Below are 26,824 nucleotides of genomic sequence, written 5' to 3' on the forward strand. Positions count from 1 at the left end.
TTACAGCAAGCAGATGAAGACAGATCTCCAAATTTGAGTCACTTTGGGAAAACAAAGCATCTCGGCCTTTTTGTCTCGTGTGCTCCTCTGGTGCCTAATTAGAGAGTTTCATTAAAACCACCAGCATGACTCAAGAGTAGCCGTCCTGTCCCCGACGCCTTAAATTGCTGTGCCTCGCCCATTGATGTTTCACTCAAACTGCGCTGTGGTCACATGATGAGGATTAACCACAATTGATGGCCATCGTTGTTTGAAGATCACGCAGGTTCCGATTTAAAGATCACCAAAACAACAAAATGTTTTTCCATGAAAGGTTTGGTTCCTTGAAACATTCCAGAAACTGATGTGACAAAAGGCTATAAGAGGTTATAAGATTTGATTTTGGGATTTTTTTTTTAAATCAATTTTTACAACAAGTAAGGAGATGAATTGTACACCTAATTCACTTTTCCAAACACATTTTACACTGTAGTGTATTGAGTAGGGTTGGGCATCGTTTGAAATTGAACGATTTGGGTTCCGATTCAGGTTCCATGTTTCGATTCCGGTTCCGAACGATTCCGATTCTTTTAAGAGGCAGGGTCAAAAACAAAAAAAAAGGCTGGGTAAAAAATTCTATAGTTTAAAAATGTATTAGTTTATATTAGGGCTGTCAAAATTATCGCATTAACGGGCAGTAATTAATTTTTTAAATTAATCACGTTAAAATATTTGACGCAATTAACGCACATGCCCCGCTCAACAGATTAAAATGACAGCAGTGTCATGTCCACTTGTTACTTGTGTTTTTTGTCTCCCTCTGCTGGCGCTTTGATGTGACTGATTATATGGGTTTAAGCACCATGAGCATTGTGTAATTATTGACATCAACAATGGTGAGCTACTAGTTTATTTTTTGATTGAAAATGTTACTAATTTTATTAAAATGAAAACATTAAGAGGGGTTTTAATATAAAATTTCTATAACTTGTACTAATATTTATCTTTTAAGTACTACATGTATTTCTATCCATGGATCACTTTAACAGAATGTTAATGTTAATGCCATCTTGTTGATTTATTGTTATAATAAACAAATACAGTACTTATGTACAGTATGTTGAATGTATATATCCGTCTTGTATCATATCTTTCCATTCCAACAATAATTTACAGAAAAATATGGCATATGTTATAGATGGTTTGAATTGCGATTAATTCATTTTTAAGCTGTGATTAACTCGATTAAAATGATTAACTCGATTAAAAATTTTAATTGTTTGACAGCCGTAGTTTATATTGATGTGTTAACTTCTAAAAACATTTTTAATTATATGAATTTAAAATGTATTATTATGATTATTATTATTATTATTTAGATGAATTTAAAATGTAATACAATTAATATGAAATTTATGAATTATATGAACTTCTCACAAGGTTATTTTTAACTTGTATATAAACATCAGTCTTTGAACTCAAATGTGATTAAGTTTCCACAGTATGTGCACTTTCACAGAGATGTCTATTTTTCAAAAGCTCACGGAGAAAACATTTACTTATTATCTTTTGCCATACATGTGCCTTAGCTAGGAGCAACAACGTAGCATTAGTATAAATTCTTCTATTGATTATAATATGATGCAGATGAGGCAAAATAATAAGGTTTCCTTATATGTAAAACGATTCTGTTGTGTCTTCAGACACATGCAATGTTTATGTTGTGACAATGCCAGTTAGGACAGTGAGTGGCGCTGTAGGAGTGTGTAAGTATAATGCGGAGAAGAAGAGATGAGAGCGTCTGGCTAGGGTGCTTTGTGATGCTTTCGTTCTACCGGCCAGCTTCTTTTACATGTTCCGAAGTCGAAACTTAAACAGTGGGGAGACCAGTCTTTTGTGGTTGCTGCCTCCAGGTTGTGGAATAGCCTTCCCTCTGAAATCCGCACCACTATGAACCTAGGTCTTTTTAAGTCTCATTTAAAAACACATCTTTTTAGACTCGCATTTTCCCCAGATTAGAGTAGCCTGGTTTTATTTCTTAAGGATTTGTAATGTTTTTGGATTTTATCTGTTTTATTGTTTTATTTCCTGTCTGACTTTTATCGCAATGCGGTTTTTGTTTCATTTCTTTTTTTTTTTCATTGTATAATTCTTTCCTGCCTTTTTATTTGTCTTGAGCCATGTTTGTCTTTGTTGTAAAGCACTTTGAGGGTTTTGTAAAGGACTATATAAATAAACTTGATTGATTGATTGATTGATTGATTGATTGATTGATTGATTGATTGATTGATTGATTGATTGATTGATTGATTGATTGATTGATTGATTGATTGGTTTTTCACTGCTATGAGTTCATTAAAAAAGTAATCAAATGCTTCATATGGCTGCTTCTTTCTAAATAAGCAACACAACAGATTCCAAAACAAAATTCCTTTTAATACTATTGATTTTAATGGAGGCGTCTACTGCTTTAAGATGGCGGCTGTTTACTAACGCTGTTTACTATCGCATCTAGTTCTCTTTATATGTTCTAACGCTGCCGAGTCTGTCATTTCGCATCTAGTTCTATATACATGTGATATCGATCATAGCCCGACGTAATAATACGATTTATTCTCTTACTATTCCATCCTTTCAATCATCTACTGCTTAATCCGGGATTGGATCGCTGGGACAGCAGAAGACAGACGTAATGTATTGTTTGATTTACCTGGTTCTGACGGCGCAGCGTGTCAACTACGTAGCTCTCAGCAAGCTATGCACTTGTATTCCATGAAGCCAGTCATGCATAATTGTTCATGCAGTCACCTTTGCATGATATAGTTGTGTTGCAAATGTTGCACTGAGCTGACGTGTCTTTTTTTTTTTTTGGTAAAATTAAGCCAAACTTTTGAGCGCTGTCGCACTGTGTCCATGGTTGTAATCAAGTGGCAATGCACAAACACGCGCTTCTTTTGGCTTCTTCTTTGTGGTTTTCGACAGCATTTTCTTTCCCCTTGGCGGTCAGGGCATCGAAACATGGAATCGAAATTTTAAAATTCGAACGGTTCCGGGAGAACCTGAGTGCTGGAACCGGGTCCCATCGATGCTTGATGCCCAACCCTAGTATTGAGTCCTTATCCATTAAGGCAGGGGTGCCAAACTTATTTTTATTCACGTGTCACATGCATGGCAATTACTGGACTGTCTCAGAAAATTAGAATACACAATATTCTAATTTTTTGAGACAGTCCTGTGTATATATACAGGACTGTCTCAGGAAATTAGAATACACAATATTCTAATTTCCTGACTGTCTCAGGAAATTAGAATATCGTGTATTCTAATTTCCTGAGACAGTCCTGTATATATACACAGGACTGTCTCAAAAAATTAGAATATTGTGTATTCTAATTTTCTGAGACAGTCCAGTATAGTTAGGGCCCGACCACCGAGTGGTGCGAGAGCCCTGTTGTAATGCAAAGGATTAGTTATTATTTCTATTATTAGTAGCAGTATTTCTCCAGGGCAAATTGACAATTAGGAGGTCTTAACATGCTTGAAATCTTACCAAAATTTGCAGATACATGCGACTAGGCATGTGCCAGTACTCGGTTTCAAGGTTTACCATGGTATGAAAACGTCAAGGTTGCAAAACCACTAAATTTTTCCATCATACCAGAGTACGGTATTATTCTTTATGTCCCATCCGTGGCTTGGGGCAGCAGCACTCACTCCTTCCCCTCTGGTTTTTGCTTTGTCCTGTGTCTGTCAGCGACACTACACCTGAGCTTTTCCCTCCTCAAAAAGACAAAGTCGATAATATGGGAGTACCGAAAAGAAAAAGATGGCAGCAGCTTAAAGGAGGAGGGACAGCCGACGTTCAAGACATGCTTGCTGAAGGTGGTTTCCAGGGGAAGCAACACCTCCAACATGATTTCACATTTATATGACCGTCATCCATCACTTCACATTACATTTAAGGGAAGTAAACTCTGTCATGAACGTTTCCCACCAGCTTGAGAGTTAACTCCAGCGTGTTTAGTGTGTCTAGTGTAGAGCTGTCTCGACTAGTCGACATAGTCAACATCATAGATGACGTAAATGCGTCAACAAGCACAACATTCCGTCAAAGTTTAATGAAGGGTTAAAAAAATATATGGGTGGAAAATTGAAATTGACAATCAGGGAAAGCAGAGTGGCCAAAATATTGAAATATTTCAACGAAACAAAGGGGGTACACTGTTGTGTCCTGTCTCTTCAATGCCAAGCTTGACTGCACGTCGGCCGTGAATGAACACTGAAAGCGCGGTCAACCAATTGTAATTTTGGAAGACGACAGGAGACAACAAGCTGGCAAAAGTCAATCTAACTAACTAATGACATGTTTTATCGAAGTTGCTAAGCCTGGCGCTATTGCAATGACTCCATTTATTGCACGGTAAATAAATATGAGGGCGATAATTTTCACGGCTGCATTTTATCGACGCGTGCGTGCGTGTATACATTTGTACGTGCATGTTGATGGCATGTCAGACTCCTGTTCCTTTCACACATGTTTATTGGTCATCAACACGCCGTAGAATTAAAGTTCAGACATACAAAATAAGGAAATACATCTATATTTAACACAGTAAACATTAGCATTGTTACATTGAGGCTAATGAGAAAAAAAGACAACCTACTTTGGCCAGCTATACATATTGGCAGTCTTCTCGAAAATGCAAACTTACGGTTAAAAGGTGTTTTTTTGCGGAGTGTTAAGCTTACGGTTAGCGGTTATCGAAAGTACTTCCAGTATACATTTCAAAATAAAAGCACGTCATGTTCCTCATATAACTAGCTATTTCTGGAGTTAATTCCACATACTTCAGAATTCAGATTCTACACTAAGAATACCTTTAAAATGACACCCTTTATGAATGAATAATTGTTATAATTTTTATAATACAGCGGTACCTCGACATACGATCGCTTCGACACACAATCTTTTCGACATCCGATGCAAAATTTGCCTAGCCATTTGTTTCTATATCCGACGACATGCTCTAAATACGACGATCTATGAGAGCCATGCAGTTTCTTTGTTTTCCAGCAAGACGGACGTACGGCGAATTTTCTTGTGAGAGAAATCAGCATGGGTTCCAACAATGTTAGTGCAGGTGGTGAAAAAAAAGGAAAAAGGTGATGCTAACCATTTAAATGAAGATGGATATGAGAGAAAAATATGAGCGTGGGGTGCACAATTGTGATATGGCTCAACAATACAGCTGTAGACGATCTATCTCGGTGGTCCTCCTCTGTTCGCCAGTCTTTATAAGTTAAGGATGCAATTATTATTGTAGTAACATTGCCAAAGAAATCGCCAGCTTCGTCAGGTTTCTAATCATTTATTCCGTCAACTTGTGCAACACAACACGCCTAGTGTCCCCCGCAGCAAGTAAACAAAGTGAGAGTAAAAACGCTCACTCTGTCAAGTGAGCCACGCGATGCGTTCAGGTACACCACGCAAACACATTCGCCACATTGGAACCCAGTTTCTTACATTATTACAGGTATTATTATAATTATTGATTTATATATATATATATATATATATATATATATATATATATATATATATATATTTTTTTTTTTTTAAATTATTATTCTGATTTTTATTCATAATTTATTTGTTTTGCTCTTTGTAATTGATATTTGTAATAGTAACATCAGTATTTATTAAGAATTTAGTGTAGGTTCTCGGGCTGTGGAACGAACTAATGGAATTATAATGTATTCTTATGGAAAAATCCTGCTCGACATACGACCATTTCGACTTACAAACAAGGTCCGGGAACGAATTAACTTCGTATGTAGAGGTACCACTGTACTATTATATATACAGTAGTAGTAGCCTATACTATAATGTTAATGCAGATTTTTTTTTTTTTTTTTGAGAATTGTTTTGAATCATGTTGGAAAGGCAAAGTCAGCATTCTGAATCTGTTTACATTCCATTCTTTTGCACCAGTGTCTTATTAGGCAGCCCTTTTAATTTTCGTTTTAGTCTTAGTCTTTTGGACGATAATACTTTTTAGACTTAGTCATATTTTAGTCGTTTCAAAATATCTTTGTCTTCGTCTAGTTTTTGTTGACGAAAACTCAAGACTAATTTCGTCTAGTTTTAGTCGACGTTAACTAAAATGTTTTCGTCTGTAAAATTTAACGTCAGTAAAAAAAAAAATTTAAATGACTCTTACAAAAATAAAGGTTTCCAACTATTTCGAATGAACGTTGGCATACGAGCACATATTGTAGCGTCTACAAGGACTACTCCAACTTGGTGATTATACACACTTGGCAAGAAAACTATGTAATTTTCAATTAATTATACCCACCTGGACGCCACGAACTGTATGTAAAAAAAAAAAAAAATGTCAGAGAGTTTAAGACGATGCTTGCCATTAGCATTAGCCTAATTCTAACATGAGTATGGCATAGCGTTGAACGCAAATGCTATGCTAACGCTATGAGTTACATTTAGTGTGTAATGATTACTCAGCATAGATCTTTAAAGGCTCAAGCAACATTACTCTGGCAAAAATAAGAAAACAAATCTTACCATGTGTGCAAGCCTGGAGACTGGAGAGCAGCAGCACGTCACATGTGTGACACAACCGGACATTACTACATTGCAGGCTTCCTACACATAAAATGTAAACACATTGTGAACATGAGACGTAAACTATGGCGCATTTTCGTCTAGTTGTCGTCTCATCAGACGAAAACTGGCATTAGTCTTGTTATGTTTTAGTCTTCCAAAACACATTTTTAATGATGATAATAAAAATAATACATTTTATTTATAACACACTTTATATTTGAAATTGTTTCGTCATCGTCATGAAAAAATTGTTGAAGAAATATTTTCCTTATAGTCATCGTTGACAAAAACAACGCTGTTTTGAACTAATTAATGCTATCCGCATTTGACCCCATTGTTTATTCGTGATTAATTATTGTTACGTATGTGTTTATTTGTACTTTAATAAAGAATTGAAGTGTTCCAAAATGTTTTTGTGAAACAATAAGCATTAACAAAAAATTCACTGCTAAATTAGTAAAAAAAAAAAAAATTTTTTAGATTAGTCGACGTAGATAACGTGGCTAGTTAGCATGTCAAGACGGCTATATAGTTTCCTCTCTACCATTAGCCTACTTTTGTAAAGTTTTCTGCCACTGTAAAGTGCAATCTTTTCAAAATTATTTTTTCACACTACAGCCTGTGGTGTTTTTTCTCTCTGGCGACTTTCTGTGTTGAAAAAGGGTGTGTGTAAATAGTGATACGAGTCATACACACGTGCGGTGTCTCTTACTCTCGTTGTCCATTAATATACAACTAATTACTATTAATAGTAGTCGCAGTGTGTTTTACATAAAATCAATTTGATCATATATTAGTCCAGTTCTAAATGACTAACCGTTCTTGTTCTAATGTTGAGCAATTTGAGCTGTGGCTGCGGCTTTAGTCTATAAGTTCTATTTATTTTAATTTTATTTAAAATATTTCATTTATTTTTTGTTATTTTATGTTTTTTTTTTTCTTTTTCAAAATAACACATTCTAGACCTATAATTGCAATACAATGATACCCATGAAACTGCGGTATTTTTGCTTAAGTTTATCATGGCGTCAAAATCTCATACTGGCGCATGCCTACATGGGACTTGTTGTAAATTTCGATAATTTTACGACCTTGCGGAAAACCGTAACAAAATGGCTCAACATCGCCCCCTTGAATCTCCTATTTGTTTTTTTCAACATAGAAGGAGATGAAAATTAGGGAGTCGATACCTTGTGCCAAACTGCACCAAACTTCTCCTGGACTCATATCTCAAACCCAACAGGAAATCGGTTATTTTGGATTAAATGTGGAAACATATGTAATTTTAGTCGATTTACAGGGTGCACATTTGAGACATTTGCACCTAGGGAGTCAACTGGGCAGGGTGCCAAAGTCAGCAATTGTTCTCTGTATCATGCCAAATTCAGTAAATGACTAATAACTGCCTGATACAAGGTTCAGTCTTTTTTTCTGGCATGTATGAGAGGTATCCCAGCCTGAACACGACTGCATTGAAATATTACCCATGAGGCCTAGCGCCCTCTGGGGGAAAAGAAAACAGTATTTTTTTACTAGACGAGCTCCGGGGGAAAAAAACAGTTGACCTAAAACGTGCATTAGGGGAGCCTTAAGATGTGTTCAGGTGCCTAATAAAAAAAATATTGTGGTTTCATTGAAGCAGAGGGGTCCAAACAGGAAAGTCAAAATGACCATCGCCATTTTGTCTCACGACTAATTTTGAACAGTCATAACTTAGCAGATATACAACTTATCTGTGCCAAACTTCCCGTGCTTGTTGATAGTTGTACCCTGAAGGGGTCATTTTCATCAACCCTACAGCACCAACTAGTGGCAACAGAAAGTTACTCATATTAATTATACCTGTCCAGTTCCTGTCGGCTTGACCAGTGTCGTAACAAGACCTTCTCTAATATTACATTTTAAGGCCCATGTCCACATGTCTCAGTCTGTTGGCATGACGACCCTTTGTTCGCCATTGAAAGGAAGTAGATTTTTTTGGTAGGACTTACGTAGCTTATAAAACCACGAAATTTGGCACACTTGGTTGAATTGGCCCAATTAGAAGATTCATTTTTGTTTTGAATAAGAGCATGGCTGCACAAGTCAGTATCGTCTCCTTTTTTCTAGAACCCTCTTCAATAGGGTTTTTTTTCACCTTGGTGTGTGAATGTATTTCTCATCTCAGGATATACAAAAACATCTCTGTCAGCCATGCCCACAACACAAAAGAGGTTCCACACACACACACAAAAAAGAGGCAAGTTTCGACTCGAGCACATGTTAGTTTATCATGAGATGATGAGAGGGGGACAATCTGCCACCACCCTGAGCTGAGTGACGTTATTTTCAACAGAATAAGCTAACTCAATGGTTTCGTTCATTTGCCCCTCACAGTCCAAATGGACTGGATGTTGATGATGACACCACAGTGGTTGGACTAATCCCACAGGAAGATGAGGCACTCTACAGAAAAGAAGTCCACAAATTCTCAGCCTGGTGCTCAGACAACAACCTGGCCCTGAACACCAAAAAAACCAAAGAGGTCATCATGGACTTCAGGAGGAACGGTACCGTACCGCCACCCCTGTACATCAACGGCGAGTGTGTGGAGAGGGTCCACACCTTCAAGTTCCTGGGAGTCTAGATCTCAGATGACCTCTCATGGACAGCAAACATAACAGCTATCATAAAGAAAGCTCAGCAGCATCTGCACTTCCTGCGAGTCCTCAGGAAGAACAAGCTGGATAGGAAGCTGCTGCTGGCCTTCTACCATTGAGAGCCTGCTAACATACTGCATTTCCATCTGGTACGAGAGCTGCACCGTTCCGCTCCCACCTCTGACCAGGCTGGGACGCAAACCCGCGCACCGCGACGATTCTGCTCGACAGGCAAGGACGGTAACCACTGCGCCAATAAGCTCGAGCCATCGGCACTGCCGTCAGCGTCCTTACATGAAGGAATCGGCGGGGAGGTTTCCACGTTCCACAACGGATACAATGTGTACCCGTTACACTCTCCCCCCGAAACCCTCGCTGCCGATCCCGGACGAGCCCCGATTTGTAACCCAAGTGTCAGCGCCACCCCGAGTTCCGCTCCCAACTCTGACCAGGCTGGGACGCTAACCCGCGCTCCGCGACGATTCTGCTTGGCAGGCAAGGACGGTAACCACTGTGCCAATAAGCTCCCTGTCCTTGCCTGCTGAGTAGAATCGTCGCGGCGCGCGGGTTCGCGTCCCAGCCTGGTCAGAGGTGGGAGTGGAACGCGGGGCGGCGCTGACACTCGGGTTACACAACACCTATTAAGTGCAATATCCAATGCCTCACTGTCAACTTCTGCTACTTATTTTATTTATTTTTTATTCTTTAATTTATTTATTTTCCCTTCAGGCATGACAAACATACAGCACTTATATGTGTTTAGAATTCATTCAACCCAAAAAGAAAAGGGCTGACAGGAGAAGCCGAAGATTATTGAAACCCGTTCCCAGTATACCATATAGGGCGCAGAAAATATCGAATTTCAATTTTTAACTTCTATTCACACATGTTCTATGTGCAATACTTATTTACGTGCAATATTAATGTGCAATATTCAATGCCTTCACTGTCAACTGCTGCTACTTCACTTCAATTATTTGCACTGCCTGAACATAGGACTACCTCATACATAGTAATATTTTATATTTATTTAGATTTTATACTTTTATTTTTGCTAGCCACATTCGAGATTTTTACTTGTGCAATATCCAATGCCTTCACTGTCAACTGCTGCTACTTCACTTCAATTATTTGCACTGACTGAACATAGGACTACTTCATACATATTTTATATTTATTTAGATTTTATACTTTGATTCTTGCAAGCCACTTTTGAGATTTTTACTTGTCCTGCACTGTAAAGGGAGATGCTCCACAATTTCATTGTACATCCGTATAATGACAATAAAGGGCTATTCTATTCTATTCTATTCTATTCTATTCTATTCTATTCTATTCTATTCTATTCTGTTAATAAAATGATAATTATAATAATAAGTTTGACTGAAAGCTCATAACATGGTCATCATTTTTTAACATTTTGACAAATTTGGATAATGAATGCCATGTTATTATCCATAATCAAAGTAAGTTTTCAAAATGTAATGGGTGAACACAGGTCCAAATTGCAAACTGGTGTGAAACTTCAAATTTTAATGGGAAAATGTTTTGGCAAAGCTTTTATATAACATCATGAGAATTGTGGCATCATGTTTTAAGACTTTGTTTTGATCTGTTTAGCTCAAACTGGAGAAACATTACTGTAATCGTATGCATCTAATCATTGTTACTAAGGCGAGCTGGCCCTAAATGACGTCTGTCCCCTGATTGGTTGGTCACAGCAATGCATTTAACTCAATCAGATTTGTGTGACAGAGCAGACGTTGCTGTTACGGAAAGTCTTGGTATTGAAGTGAGCGTGTGTGAAATGCATGCTCAAACAAAAACACAAAATAAGTGGATTAAATAGGGAGGGTGACTATCAAAGCCATGTGTTTGGGAGCAGGCCAGTAAAAAGCTTTTAATAAGAAGGAGAAGTGACAAAGAATTCAGGAAAATATATAATGAAAAGTAAGTGGGGGTGGTGGATTCTATAAACTTTTAATGCCCTGAGCTGTTTTATAGTGCTGTTTACTATGGAACAGGTGCAAAACTAGGAAAATCTCATATTACTTGTAAAATTTAATCAGAATGAGAAACACAGCAATGTCAGTCAGTTACCTGTCAGAATCAAGACTGCCAGTGTCAGTGACTCATCTGATTGGACCATGAACCAATGGGGGTGTTTCATTCAGGAAATGAAATAGTTCCTGTTTCATACGTCATATGTCACGTGATTTGAGGCAAGGTCTGGAGCAGTGGTTCAATGAAAATATACATCATCGGTTCGGAGCACATTTTGTAGTTTCAGTTTCAAGCTGCCATCACTAGTGAAAGTGGTAGAGCTACTTTTGGCGTCACTGGCAATAAAAAAAGTAAAATCTAATACAGGTAGTCCCCGGATTACGAGCAGAATCCGTTCGTACACTGGTGACGTAACCCAAATTTTCGCGTAAGTCTGAATTAACCTTTTAATTACCCCTAAATATCTCCTAAATCTCAAAATAATGATCCAAAAACATGTATTATACGTCATTGTACTGTCCTCGCATAGAGTTTAAAGAAGTCCCTTCTCTCACTCAGCTGGGCGACTTCATGGGAGCAAATGCCCCCTTCATTGTGTGTGCGCTCTTCTTCGTGTGCACAAATACGTTCTTCTTCGTGTGTACATGCGCTCTTAGGGCGCTTTCACATCAGACCAAGAGGACCAAGGTCCGGTTGGAGAGCTACCTCGCAACAACAGTTGCAAATGACTTGTTGAAAAGGTTCAGCATTCACACTGCGCCAACCGAACTTTCACAGCTCTAAGCTGTAAAACTGCACATAAAAAGTAGCAAAAGCGCACCCTGCTCCGGTTGCATTCACATGCGAAGCAGGGCGCGCTTAAAGCAGACCGAGACCCACTATTTTTGGGCGGACCAGAGTTCGTTTGTTTGGTCCGAACTAACAGTTCGGATGCACGTTCACATTTACAAAACGAAGCAGATTATCTGAGAAAAAGAACTCTGGTCCGTTTAAAACGGATCAAACAGTGCTGGTGTGAAACCGCCCTTACTCGCATGCTTACTACCTGCTCTACGCTTCCTGCGCCAAAATAAAAGCATGCATTTCAAAACAAAAGTCAACATTATAATCAAATACACGTTTCACCGAAGAGCGGAACGGTCATATTAATACAATAAAGTAAAAAATAAGATACTGTGAGGATAGGCCGAGTTTGACTTTAGTGGCGGGGTGGCAAAACATGTTGATGGCCCCGAAACACACTGTCAGCAGTAAAATTAACTTACAATATATATGCTCAGATAATAGCTTAGCCAGTGATCATACATACAGGCATCCCACCTGTGTGTGTGTGCATTCGTGAGCATACGTGTTTCTCTGTCATACCTAGTGGAGAAGTAGACGCCGCATCCTTTTTAACTAAATATTCCAGCCAGGAATGTTTATAATAATACGCTGAAAATAAGTGTGTGTGTGTGTGGGGGGGGGGGGGGGGGGGGGGTTTGTTTCCCATCAGTTTTGAGAGGAATTCTAAATCAGGCTGCTTAGGACAGCTATGCTTGGCCAATATCATCGTCCATTGAATATGATACGCCCACTGGTGGCTCTGTTGTACAATTAATGTCTTGAGTGGGGCAAACTGAAACCCCGCTCACCATTTTGGCATTTCATGGTCCACATCTTCAATCCTTTGTTCTCGCTCAGTAGTTGTTATCGCTTTTGAAAGCTGTGGTTTGAAAAAATGACAAATATCCATCTTGCATCTTCTGTCCTCGGGTGGTTTTGGCTAAGCAAAGCAAATGCCTGTCTCTAAGGTGCTAGTGACATGAAAAATAATTCTGACTCATTATAAAAAATATTGTTTTGTTTTGTTTGTTTCATTCATTTATGTTGTTTTATTGCTTTACAACTCTTATAGATGACATTTTACCAGGAACGTCTTAATTTTAAATTTCCATATAGGAAAGTCAATAACATGTAATGACATTTTCGGCCACAAGGGGGGGGCTATGGCTGCCTCTTAATCTAGCATATGACTGTGAGGTACAAATAGTTGCTTTTTACGTGACTAAAAAATATATATATACAGTGGGGAGAACAAGTATTTGATACACAGTCAATGGGAAAACCCATTGGCAGTGTATCAAATACTTGTTCTCCCCACTGTATATATATATATATAAATAAACAACTGGGGATCAAATGGCGGACGAGTAAATGTAATGCGTTACTCCTCACCTCCGCTGTTGGACAACATCTCACTGGAAATGTAAGTTTCCACATTTTTTTTTTCTTTTTTGGCGGACATTATGTTATCTACTGCATTACAAGTATTAACAGTTGGGTTAGGTGCACTAATTGATTCAAATGTATTTGACTTTTATTTCAATCTGCTTTTACTCTTATTATAAAATGGAAAATATGGCTTATTTAAAGGGATCCTCGATCTTTAGACTTTAAGTAATTCTTAAAAGATAAATTTTAGTATTAGTTACATTAATTTGATATTAAAACCCCTCTTAATTTTTACGTTTTTATAAAATTTGTAAAATTATTTTAAGTGATAGGTCACCATTCTTGTTGACGTCCCAGTGTGGTGACGTCAACGGGCCCGTTGCCGAACTTTCAGCGTGTCACTCGTTAGCTACCCTAACATGTCGTCAGTTCTGCCCTTCCAATTTGAACCAGATTGGAAAAGTGAAGAGCAGGACAGCACTGTCGGTCATTCACAAGACGAGCAGCAAAGGCAAAATGCAGAGCAGGAAATACCTGATAAGACAAGAGTTTGGCAAAACTGGTGATGTACTCGTGGCAAGTGCGTCTCATTGACAACGGAGCGAGAGAGTGTATGCTGTTGAGAACTCCGGTTTTTGTTAGCAAATCTTCAAAGTGAGCTATTGCATGATCAAACTTATTCCTGTATAATTATGGAGATTGTTAGCATCCAGAGCTGTCGTGTGCTTTACATACAGTACAGGCCAAAAACACACCTTGTCATTTGTGCATTTTTATTTTTATGACTATTGACATTATAAACTCTCACTGAAGGTAATAAAACTATGAATGCACACGTGTGATAGTCAGGATCAGAGTCGTGTCGTGGCTGTCCTCATCAAATTCTTCATCTGGATCGAGTGTCCTCCATGTCTTGCACATCCAACTCACAATTACCTACGTAAGGGTGGTCTATACTAAGTGCTCGGCGCGCATCAGCTGGCCACTGTATCGCTGCATCATTGTATCGCTGCATCAGACTTGTCTGGATCCGTTTGAGTGGCAGCATCACTCATATTAGGTGAATACTGAACAGACACACATACTGCCTGATGAACTTACTGTAGACGTGAATTATTAGCTTCCTCTGTGACTAGCGGTACGCCAGAAGATTCGCCTACCGCTGTAGCGACAGGAGCGGCTTGCCTGCTTAAGAGAGCGGCCAGCATTTTCTTGTCTTTGGCGCTTTATTGCGTGCATTTCCCTTGCTATCCGAGCGCGTTTAAGGCTTCTTGTGAGGGAAAATAGTTGGAATTGCATTTGATTTTAGTCTCCGCTTATATCCAGCCGCTCCGGTGAGCTCTTTCATAAGTTGTCGTCGACCTAAAGCCTCAAACGCGGTAGGAGAAAAATGGTGAGAACAAAGCCTTGGGTCTTTGGGAAGTTTTGTCAGTCTACAGGCATTTTCCTAAACCTTTCACCTCTTCTTGTCAAGAGGAAATCTGTGGAGACTCACATCACTCCCCTTGTTCCCATTTGACTGGAAATTGCATCCAACAGCAGCACATCGTGGCATTTTACTTAGCGAGTTTAGGCAGCAATACACAATTGTTGTAGACAATTGGAAACGTCCCAATTACGTCATCACTCCGAGCCTGCAAAAGACGGCGCCAAATATCGATCAAAATATGTACTAAATATTTTAAATACTGCCATTGATTTAACATTTTATGTGTTTCTAACAACATATTTTACTACAAGACAACATTAGTGGTTAATTAGAGCCTACATTTCTTTAAGATCGAGATCCCTTTAAAAAAAAAAAAAAAAAACTGTCACACGAAAGCCTCTCCAGAACAAATTCATTTCGTATTAAGTACCCTGATATCAGTGTTGTTAATAACGGCATTATTAACACCGTTATTTTTTTCAGTAGTGAGTAATCTAATTAACTACTTTTCTCATCTTGGCGTTACCGTTACTGAGGATGGAAAGGTGTGCGTTACAATGCGTTACTATGTTGGTTGAATGACACGAGAAAAGGGAGGGAGATGGACTCACGGAGATGACAGAGCAAAACAGGAGTGGGGAGGAGGAAAGGGAGTTGTGACGCCGTTGCAAACGCAATGCTAGGTGGCTCCAATAATACCTGACTGTAGCCAATAGCCTACAAACTACGCCCACCTGATGCGACGGTAGATATCACACATATACAGTATATATAGAACTAGATGCGAATTGACAGACACTGCGGCGTTAGCAACTTGTACAGAGAACTAGATGCATTAGGAAACAGCCGTCATCTTAAAGCAGTAGACTTCCCAGGAAGGCTCTGTTGTAGAGAACCTTCCCAGCGAACCTAAGTAACTTTTGATGTAAAATATTCCTAACTTGAATCTATCTTTAAATGATAACACAGTTTTAAAACTTTCATATGTCGAAAGTAGACAGAAGGGAACTAATGCAATAACGGGAGCAATTTTAACAACTTTAACGGGTGATTCACAACATTAAATGACTTCCAAATATAGCAAAGGTTACCATCTAGTGATCACAATATCCGCAATACCCCTGTGTAGGCATGTGCCGGTATGAGATTTTGACGGTACGATGACCGTGAGCAAAAATACCGCGGTTTCACGGTATCACGGTATTGCAATTATAGCTCCCAAATTTTTAGATGTATGGGTTTAAAAAAAAACAAAAAATTCCATTGAACAGGTTTTTTTTCCAAGAACATATTTGCAAATTGGAACATGAATATAATGTGAAAATAAATTAATGTGAAAATAAATAAATTAACAAAAACTAACAAATATTTTATATAAAATTAAAATAAATAGAACCTAGACTATACCCACAGCCAGAGCTCAAGTTGCTCAATAATAGAGCAAGAACAAAATAATTGCTATAAAAAAGTAAGAACACTTCTAAATAAAATTAAAAATATATACTGTATGACTTTTTTTGAGGGGGAGAAGCTGAAGTTTCGCCATTTTCAGCCACTGTGTCAACTCTCTTCTACATGATGTCATGCCTTTGTGTTAAAAAGAACAACGAATTCATAAGTTAATAAGTTAGTTAAAAATGTATAAGTTAGTTTTATAAGTTAGTTAAAATGTAAATATTGTTGAGGTTTCAAGGTTTCATCTAAAACAAAAAGTGAGGAGTGAGACCTCCTTTCGCAATTAGCGATCTTTGGCGCGATCCTTTTTTTTCTCCCCCCTTCATTCAAGCTTGTTTCTCACTCAGCGGCTGTGAGACATAAAACGTCGACCAAGCTGCTCTCCCAGCTTAGCCTAGGCTAACATTCGTCTTTGTAAGTTTTAGTTAGTTTGTATATTGAATTTGAAAGGAAAATGTATGTTTTGTTTTTGGCGACCTTTTTCATGGTGCTACTGCTATCCTGTTGAACCTACTCACATGTGGAAAAATACAATTGTATAACGTTTTAAATGTATTCATTTGTATATTTCACCACGATTTGAGAGCTCAATAAATTGAAGAAAAGTACGCCTTGTGTTTCGAGGGTTGGTTTTTGGGTTTGCTGGCTGTTTAGCAGAATAGCGTTACTGACACTCACGGCAACAAACGGGAAGGGTGAGCGCTGCTGCACCAAGCCACTTCGGCTGCGTTTTGGCACATGAAAAATAGCGAATACCGTACTAAGGTATGACGGAAAATTTTAGTGGTTTTGAAACCGCGACGTTTTCACACCACGGTAAACCGTGAAACCGGTAACCGGCACATGTCTACCCCTGTGTCTAGTTAAGTTTAGGGTAAAGAATTGGGCTAAGGCAGGTTGTCCCCAAAACCCTTTGAAGTGCCTATGAAAGATAAAAAGCATGTTTATTTTCATATTTTCCATTTTATGCTCCTGAATGAAATGGACCGCCTGGATGTGTGTGGAAGTGATCGATATATTTATTTAGTTTTTTTAATCCCGCGCCATTAAAATGAGCGACTTCCTGTTTTGACGAGGATTGCTAATGTGACGTCGGCGGGATAGTCATTTTCGGTATACAGTATGCAGAACGACTGCGGATTCAGCTGGTTTTGCGGATGAATTTGTTTATTTTTCGCCTCACGCCAGCCAAACGGCTGCAAAAAATGTTGCTGCACCAGTAGGGTTGCCACTTTTCAGAAATAGAAATAAGGGACGCCCCCCACGCACCCAAAGCCTTACGGGCGAAAAAAAGGGGCATCCCCAAAACTCCTAAAATGCATAGAAATGTATGTTTTTAGATGAGAAAACTGTATTGTGCACTATGTGGGCATGGCAGTTTCCTTGCAGCAGACTGTTTTGTTTTTTTTCTGCAGGTTAGTGAAAACAAAGTTGTGAATATCGTAATTAACATTTGTGTTGTCGGCACTGAATCCGATCACGTGATCCATTGACAAGCCAAATTTCTTAAGGGAATGTTCCAGGAGAGCTAGAATTCCAGCAGTTGACTCGTCTGCATTCTCTATGAAGTCCAGCATTTTGTTGGTAAGCCCAGACTCTGGACTGAAGTACTGGACAACAAGGGAAGCATCTTCCTGCTCAATTTATTCGAGGCATCGGTCTGTATGGAGAATGGGATTGGTGACCTTAACATCTTGAGAACATCACCCACTTCCTTTGGACCCAGGACTTGTTTCAACAGTGCCTCTTGCTTTGTCATTTTCAAGTCATTTTCTTCACCATTTTGGAATCACATAAAAATCTTCTGGTTGAGCCTATGTCCACAGTCAGCACTATTGTAGCTCTGGCTGGCTACGTTTTACTGTGTGATATTCCTGTGTCACCTCCGCTGCAGTAATTTAGAGGGTAGGAGTGGGATGATGTCAAATTCACTATCAATCAATAGATAGTGTATATCCGCAGTAGGACTATTTATTCAGTGTTTATTTGCTGTTAATCTATTAGGAATGATTCCAAATGAGGAGCATTAGTTAGCACAACAAAATAAGATGTTCTTTATGGGTACATAAATTCATTCCATATTGATTGATAAATGCATGTTTAAAAAAAAAAAAAAAAAAATCAACATTCCTGAAAATTAATCAATCATAGTAGCAACTAAAATAGCCTAACTATGCTTCTATCAATGCAAGATGTATGAAGGTAAATATAAATATAGCCTATATGTTATCCATATACAAGAGCATAATAACATACCAAATTAAGCTCAGGGAATGTTTCAGGTACAAAGAATTGTGACGAAGGCTCTTCTGGGATCTTATATTCTGTTTGTGGAGGTCCCCTGCAGCATGCTGTTTTACACCTCCGTGAGACACTACAAAAACTTTCCTGCTTGCCTTGCAGTTCGCTTTATAATCATCATCAGTTTCTCTATCGAGCCACGGGTTCCCCTCTTCCCACTCCACTCTATTTTTGGAGACGTTTCCCCTTTTGAGGATGAGGTGGGGTGTCCTGAGCTTCTGCTACTGAAGTAGACATTTTTGTTTTGAAAACGAGCGAGGTAACCAGGCAACGAACCCGGAAGTGAAGCGCAGTGCATGGCAGACAGCAGCGGGCAGGCAGATAACTATCTTGCTGTCTTAATATCTCCTGCCCTTTTTGTTCATTATTGTTGGCTCAGTGGTCACTCATGAGCGCAGGAGAGGTGTGTTTGTGTGTAACAGACGTGCATGGGCTGGGCGCACCGCCGCCGTCCACTCCCCGCCACCGGAGCTGCGGGTCGCGCGGGGTCGCCCCATGGGACAATTGTGAAATACGGAATCAACTGCGTTCCATATTGGTTTAATACGGAACGCAACTTTTAATTCCCAAATAAGGAACGATTCCATATTTCAAGGGACGGATGGCAAGCCTATGCTTCAGGGAGAGGCATGTGAGCCATTTTGGGGTTTCAAAAGGTTCCCATTCACCAGTGGATATTGGCCAAAATAAGCCCTACTTCTGTGGGACCATTGAACTTACGAGGAAGTGAGTAAACATCGTGTTTTGTATTATGTCAAATACTGGGATCATTTTAATACTTAGGTGGCTTGCATTTTGTGGCTGACATGCTCCTAGTCCACTCAGCCGACGACCGGCGGCTTGTCGCACATCCCACTGCCAGGAGAGCACGATACTCGGTTTATTGCCCTCTTCATGTGCCCGGTGTTCTGTCGAATCTTCCACCCGATCAGAAATTGCAAAAATGGCCGCGAATACAGCAATTACAAAGCAAACACTACAAACTTTATTTAAATAAAGGACTATTTACTTACATTCCATCATGGATGGGCATGTAGAGAAGCTCACTGCCAGGCACATTCTGTCATGTTAGCTGCACAACAACTGCAGCTGCTCTCCTATGACTCTCTGGCTGTGTACGTCTTCACCGTGTAGTAAAGCATTATTTGCCATATTGTGTTGACCATTTGGCAGTTACGCTCTCTGCCGACGTCGTTCGGTTTGTCCGGCGGTCATTGTCCAGCTGCTTCCCAGCAAACGAGCCCTCTACCCTCAGCAAGGGAACGACTTGCTCGCCGCCGGGCGAGTTGCCGATCGGCAAAGACAATCGACAACCTTGCCGCCGTGTGAAATGATCTGGGCTAGTTATGTGTGATTCTCCACTTCGAAGACTTTGAAAAATTACTCGGTTCGGGTTAGCATGTCGGCTAGCTCTCACGCATCTTGGTTTGTTTACATTCTCCGAAGCCGGGGAAGGGAAATGACATAAGCATGACTTGGTGGCATAAAATATCGTTCGGGAGGTGCGACAGTAAAGGTGAAGTCGACAGTTTTGAACATTATGGAGTAATTTTGCCATGTCTTACTGAATAAATGCATTTTTATTATTTGATATTACATAGCGCAAGACTGTTATTTGTCATGACCATAACATTTATTTAACTATTGGGGAAAAATACTTGGATTAAAAAATATACAATAAAATCATTGGAGAGACTGAAACAGTAACATTTTGCAGCTCTTTGTCGCATTTTCCTCGTTCTGAATAATTCCCCCTCAATGGGCGGAACAGTAAAACAGATTAAACCATTCTCCTGCTGACGTCATCCACCCGTTGGGGACGCTAGAGCCCTATAATGGCTAGATGGCAGATTAAAAGACTAATTTCTCGTTATCTGCGCTTTGCCAAATTGTTGTATATATTTGAATCGTCTCAAAATATGATTGTAATTCACATAAATCTCTTACATTCAGGTAACTGAGTTCCTAACGCAATTGCTTATTGGGAGAAGTAATTTGTAACTGTAATTAATTACCGTCATTTCCAGACTATAAGCCGCTACTTTTTTTCTTCATTTTGAATCCTGTGGCTTATAGTCCAGTGCGGCTTATTTATTGATTTATTAGGGTTAACAGGTAGCACTTTATTTGACAGCGCTGTTGTAAGACTGTCATAAGACACTATCATGGGCATTACTGAATGCTTATGACTGATGTCATTAAGTGTCGTCCGGCAAATTATGTCACTAACTCCATTTATGTCCATTCATAGATAATTTGCCGGATAACACTAAATGAAATCTGTTATAAGCATTCATTAATGCTCATGACAGTGTCATGTCATAATCATGATTGTCTAATGACAGACTTATGGCGCCACTGTCAAATAAAGTGTTACCAAATACCATAACTACACTGTAAAAAATTGCTGTAAATTTACGGCCGATTTTGAACACTAAAATACTTTTTGTTTTTGTGTTAAACAGTTAATTACTGTAGTTAGCAATGCATTGTGGGTTACCAACATTAAAGCAACAAAAGACAAATGCTGTAAACGGTATGTTAATGTTTCAATTACATAACACTACCGGATTTTTGGGAAACTGAGTTTTGACTGGAAATTTGGAGCATGGTCAGAAATCTGACATCTTTTACATTGTGGCAATAAAGACTATGTTTTTTTGCCAATTTGAATTAAAATAAAAAATAATGTGCCATCAAATCCTGGAGGACCTAATTACCCATAATTTGGATGTTGGAGACTCTTCAGAGGGTGACTTTAGATGACATATGCTGCTATTCAGTGCTTGTATTTAAACTTATATTCGGATTTATGTGTACTAATTTATAAACGGTAAGTTAATTCAGTCTTACTCACATTACCTAAAATATTTTATATTAAACTAAAGTTAAGAGGATTGCTGGATAGCGATATATAATATTGATGTTTATTCGTCTGGAGTGCCAGTAGAGGGCAGTTTTCTATTGTTTTGCAAAAGATGCAGATGAGTGAATTTTTTTGGGGAAATAAATAAAAGGTGTTTGCCAGTGAGCAGTTAAAAAGGCAAAATCCGAGTGTCTCATATGTATCCAACAGTGGAGTTACGATGCGATAAAATTTATTTTTAATTATTTCTCAATATATATTATTATTTATTTAATAAATTTATTATGTTTATGTTTTGATAATGTTAGTAGTTTTAAATTTTGATGTTGCAAATGTTAGCTAAATGCATTAGCGTTAGCTGTAGCGGATGATGTATGGGAGTTGAGCATCAGTCTACAACACAATCACATCGACGCAAACACCAGACTGGATGTTTTGTTGGCCAATAGCAAGGGACACGTTCCATCTCCATTGACATTGCTGTCAATAGCCACATTTACATGCTGACTTTTATTCATACCGATTCAAATCATTCCGAATGGAAATTTCAGATCAGCTGTTTACATGTCACTTCATCTATTCCGATCCAGCGTTTACATGTGTCTGCCTTTATTCCGAAAGGACGTTTGACAACTGCCGTCTGACATGCGCAGATTAATCAAAACAAAGCGTTACGTTGCAAAACATGGAGATCGATCGTCAGAGTGCTGCTGTTTTAACTTTAACCCACTTGTTGTGTTTGTGGGGTCGTATCCGCTTCTGCTGTTTTGCTCTTTTGCCTTGTAGTAGCCGCTTGTCAGCGTTTTCCACCGGTTTCTAATCTGGTCAACGCTCCGGTCTATTCCGGCTTCGTGTAACCTCTCGTGAACTTTTTTAAATAGTTCACTGTTCCTCGTTTTACGCCCGTCTAAGCGAGCAATTATATTAAATTCTTTTAAAGTTTGAATTAAATACAATCTTTCCGCCGGACTCCAATTAGGTGCGCTGTGCTTGGAAGCCATGTTGCAAGTGACGTTACTTACGTCACCACGTCAGTACGGAGCATGTGCAGAAAGAACGCAACCAGACACCATTCCGCTTCCCTGTTTACATGATATAATTTTACTTCTAATCGGTTTGGGAAAAGGAATATTCCACCCCTGTGAATCGGAATGAAATTCCATTCGGTTTGGACCTGTTCATTCCGAATGAGGTGTTTATATGGAACACATTTATTCGGTTTGAACATCTAAACCGATTGCAATTGGAATATTTGGCTCCATGTAAACGTGGCAAATGACCGGTGGAAAATTAAAGGAATTCGACAAGAGTCCCCCAAAACCGCACAAAGACAAAGCCACACCAATCTAGTGGTATGGCGGTGAATTACTGTAGAAACGTCACTGGCTGTGACAAACTTTGTCCCCACATCACACATGAGACCAATGTTTACATTTGGAGTAAATAAGACAGGTTCTTTTTTGCTTCAGTTTTTATTTATTTATCTTTTTTACAAACTCTTACTTCTTCATATTGAAGAATCAATGCAAAGAATGGGAGTATTACGGACAATGATTTTTCACATATCGTAAAGTCAAACCCTGATAAACATCAACAAATAAGCATTGAGCAGACAACCAGGGTGTGAACTGGAAAATCACCGGCATTCAAGCACTATGGAAACGATGCACAGCTGGAAGATATTGGCCATTCAACGCATGAGCAACCCAGAGCTATAAAAGCAGGAAAGGAAGATGGCAGCCTGGTTTGGCTATTGACACCTGCAGTCCTGTGCAGCTGGAGACCTTGGCAAAAGATAACCAGAGAGGCAGCCGGTAAGCAGCAGAATTAAAAGATGAAATGTGCCAGCAGCGGCCATTAGCACATGGCTTGACTCACCAGTGGAAATGTTTGGACAATTGTATTATATTGTTTAGGGGTAATTTGTGATTTGTCCTTGACTGATCACCACTTCCTACCCAACCTGTCCTGCTTGACCCGATTACGGCAGATCTCCAGCCTGCTCAGCCTGACCTACACGACCCTACTGCACTATCTCTCTGGTTCCTGTCCGTTTTCACTGCGTGCCAACACGATGAAATAAAACCTGTTCTGTTTCGCACCTGACATCATTTTTTTCTGTACTAGACTGAAATATATGCATTCATAGACTGTAGTCATTTTCCCAAATACCGTTAAAACACAGTATATCGTCAAAAACGCAGCATACTACTGCTCCTCAGTTGCCTGCTCTTTACTGTGAATTCTGGTAATACAGGAATATACAGTTTTTCTTGGATTATACTACTACTGTTAAATATTTTTACATTACCAAGACTGTAAAATAAGTCTGGTAATAGCAATCCTGCTAATGGATTTTTACTGTATTTTTCTATAAATACAGGAATCAACCGTTTTTCTGGATTACGGACTATTGTTGTAAAATAACAGTCTGGTAATGGCAATCCAGCTGACAGACTTTTACTGTATTTTCTATAAATACAGGAATCAACCGTTTTTCTGGATAACGGACTATTACTGTGAAACATTTTTACATTACCAAGACTGTAAAATAACAGTACATAAATGGCAACCCTACTGCCAGCTATACTTTATACATTGCCTAGCATTCCTGGCATCCAATTGGCCAAAAGGGACCTCTACTGTATGTGTATGTGTGTATCTCCTTGTCCTCTTCATTCACCCCTCGTGTTCCGACAGCTTTACGTGAGTGTATTAACTGTTAATCTTCACTTTATTCTTGGTTTTTACATTATGCACAACTGATTTTATGTTTAATGTGCCATAATCGAATTGTATCATGTATAGGTTACATTTTTATGCATTTTTATGCATTATAAAAGATTTACGTATGTCTGAATTTTGGGGGGCTTGGAACAGATAAAGGCATTTAAATGGAAAACGCATCTCTACTTATAGAATTTTCAAGTTAAGAAACTACTTCCAAAAGCAATTAATTTCGTAAGTAAAAGTACCACTGTATTTTGGATATACTCGAAGAGTTTTCAATAAATGTAGAACACAGTGGTACAGGTCATTGAAACACTCAAAAATCAAATTGTCAGAAAAAATCATTTTCACACTTTCTGGATTTCTTTCAAATGTATTCTAACGACCAATAACCTATACTGTATATAAATGGCGCAGAAAAATAAAAGAGTTGCTGTTATTACAATTGTATTTTTAAGGGAACTAATCATTCAAGGGACGAACGAAGGCTTTGGCTCCTTCACACATGCAAAGAGGGAGGGGTGGTTAGTTAGGGGAGAGTGGCCCACAGGTGTCGTGCCTTAAGCCTGGGGGAGGAGTGTTTGAGGAGGGCAATGTAAGAGGTAGGGCGGTGGGGGGCTTGAAGTAGATGCATTGAAAAAGAAGGCTGTAATACATTTGCCTGTGGTGTTAATTTGTGCTGAGGATAGCCAAAGCACCCTGAATGTGAGGGACTTTGCATTTTTATATATCCACATAAGGTGACAACATGTTTTGTGAAGGCATGTTAGTCATAACACATGCTTGTTTGAGTTCTGATAAATGTGTTCTGCAACAGTTTCCAAAACACGTGGAAGCGAGTATGGGGAACAATTCACTGCCACAGAAAAACTTGAAAAAAGTTTCGGACTCATAAACTCCACTTGAAGATGTATTCATGCGTTCTTTTACAAAACCAAGAGGGCAAAGAAACTAAAAGGGGGGAAAAAACACATCAGCATATTGTATTTGCTCAGCAGAATTTAATATGCGCGAGCTGGAGGTGCTTTTCTTCAGGGGCCAATTCCCTGGAGACACATCCATCTCTGGGAGATGGTTGGGAGGACAAAAAGAGGGGGTGGGGAGTGTTTTGCCCCTGAGGCCCAGTCCAGGCTCGCTAAACACACACACACAAGCATGATGGCGCAAAGCAGATATCAACAGTTGCAACACACAAGACGTACACACAGATGCACGTATTCACACATGCACGGTCCTCAGACAGAGACCGCCTTGTCTCACAACAAATACAGACTTGGTCAAACAGAGGGGGAGGGAGGGAGCAAAGGGAGGAGTTTGAAAAGGATTCGAGTTGGGGGAAACAGAGGCAAAACGATATATACTCTAAAATGGACTGAAAGAGTGAGAGAGAAAGAGAGGCTATTTTATTAAAGGGATGCACATGCATAAAGACTTGTAGGCTCAAATAAGCCACAATTGTTGTCTTTTACTAAAATATGTTATTAGAAACACATATATCATTGCCATTTATTTAAAAATGTTTTGACCTGTGTTGGGCGCCATGTTTTACGCAGGGGCACGCTGGGGGTGGTGACGCGTTTGGGATGGACTGGGAGAAAAGCTGTGCTGGCTACCAAGCTAAGCTAGTATGACGACTGACATGATTTTGTCACATTCTGCTGATGGTCAGATTGTTTTGTTACAGAGTTGTAGGATGAGTTCTCGACATCGTACCTGCATCTAAGTCCAGCTCATCAGCAGTGTATTTTAAACTGATCCTAGGCAGGTTGCCGAGATATTGACTTGCTGCCTTTTGACAATTTTTTTCTCAATCCCTTTGTTGCTAGTTGCATCCTTGCATTTTTTTTTTCATTCATCTGCTGCCCTCGTTTTTTTTTTTTTGTGTTTGTTTCTTTCTTTCTTTTTTTTTTAACGTGTCCTGTTCAGCTGCTTGACATGGAGAATGGAGATCTGAGTGTCTGATTGGTCTGAACAGTTTTAAATGTATCACATACATGTATGACATACTTCCATTGTGGTCATTCAATGTACCTTGTTTATTAGGAGAAAGCAGCAAACAAGAAAGGGTTATGGGGGAACAGAAGAAAAGAGGGACAGAGAGACAAGAAGCACAAACAACAACAAGAAATACATTGAACACCTACACTAACTATGAATATGCTGGTGCTATTGTTAGCTAGTGTATTTCCAGTTGACACCATGTGGGGGGCCTGATAACCAAGGAAAGAGGTGGGAGGTGGTCTGAGAGATAAGTGATTGGGAGGGGTTGAGTGTACACAAATCAGCCATGCGGTCTAGCACCCAGTATTTGTGTGAGTCCCTTGCGAGTGTGAGTACGTTGGCATCCTATTTTATGCTGTCTCATCGCAAATCCTGATACCGAGGTATTCGACCTTAGTGTGTCTAATTTCACCTAGTCATGCGTGAGTCCCATCCAACATGTGATAGTCCCGCAGATGAGTGGAGATGCCGCATAGGTGCCGCCCCAGAGCCATGGCCCTTCCCAGGCCAACCAGGGGTGGAGGTGGGAGGGCAATAGGCGAGCCAGTGCAACCCATCCCTCCTCCCGCAGCCCAGCAAAG

The sequence above is a fragment of the Corythoichthys intestinalis genome, chromosome 15 (assembly GCF_030265065.1).
Source record: "Corythoichthys intestinalis isolate RoL2023-P3 chromosome 15, ASM3026506v1, whole genome shotgun sequence".
Lineage (NCBI taxonomy): Eukaryota > Metazoa > Chordata > Actinopteri > Syngnathiformes > Syngnathidae > Corythoichthys > Corythoichthys intestinalis.